Below are 365 nucleotides of genomic sequence, written 5' to 3'. Positions count from 1 at the left end.
CTTTTCCTCTCTAAAAAAAAGAAAAAACATCTATAAAAAAAGAAAAGAAAAGCACAATACATACATGAATCAATGTTTTGTCCCACCCCTACAGCTTACTGAATTTTATGATTCCTTATGTGGCACTAAGTCTTGATCAGTAGCTACTTTAAACCACTTTATTTTCTTGGTTGCATTTCCCATAGTTGTCCTTGAGGTCCAACTTATTTAATATGTTCCTGTCACGTATTCACCTGGTCAATTTGTCAGACAGTTAGGGAAAAAGCATTATTTTCATATGGTTAACCATGCATTCTTTAAACGCATTGTATTACAATTTTGACGGGGTTTACAGAGTCCTTGGGACTGGAACTTGCTCCGTCAGT

General features: G+C 35.3%; 1 protein-coding gene across 1 annotated transcript in view; it reads left to right on the top strand.

The window, feature by feature from the left end:
- The window catches only part of dnah7 (dynein, axonemal, heavy chain 7), a 170,550-nt gene that overhangs the window by 67,196 nt on the left and 102,989 nt on the right, over nucleotides 1-365 (top strand).

Source organism: Etheostoma spectabile, chromosome 4, assembly GCF_008692095.1.
Source record: "Etheostoma spectabile isolate EspeVRDwgs_2016 chromosome 4, UIUC_Espe_1.0, whole genome shotgun sequence".
NCBI classification, from domain to species: domain Eukaryota; kingdom Metazoa; phylum Chordata; class Actinopteri; order Perciformes; family Percidae; genus Etheostoma; species Etheostoma spectabile.
Note: the sequence above shows the minus strand (reverse complement) of the source record. Positions and strands in the feature narration are given on the sequence as shown.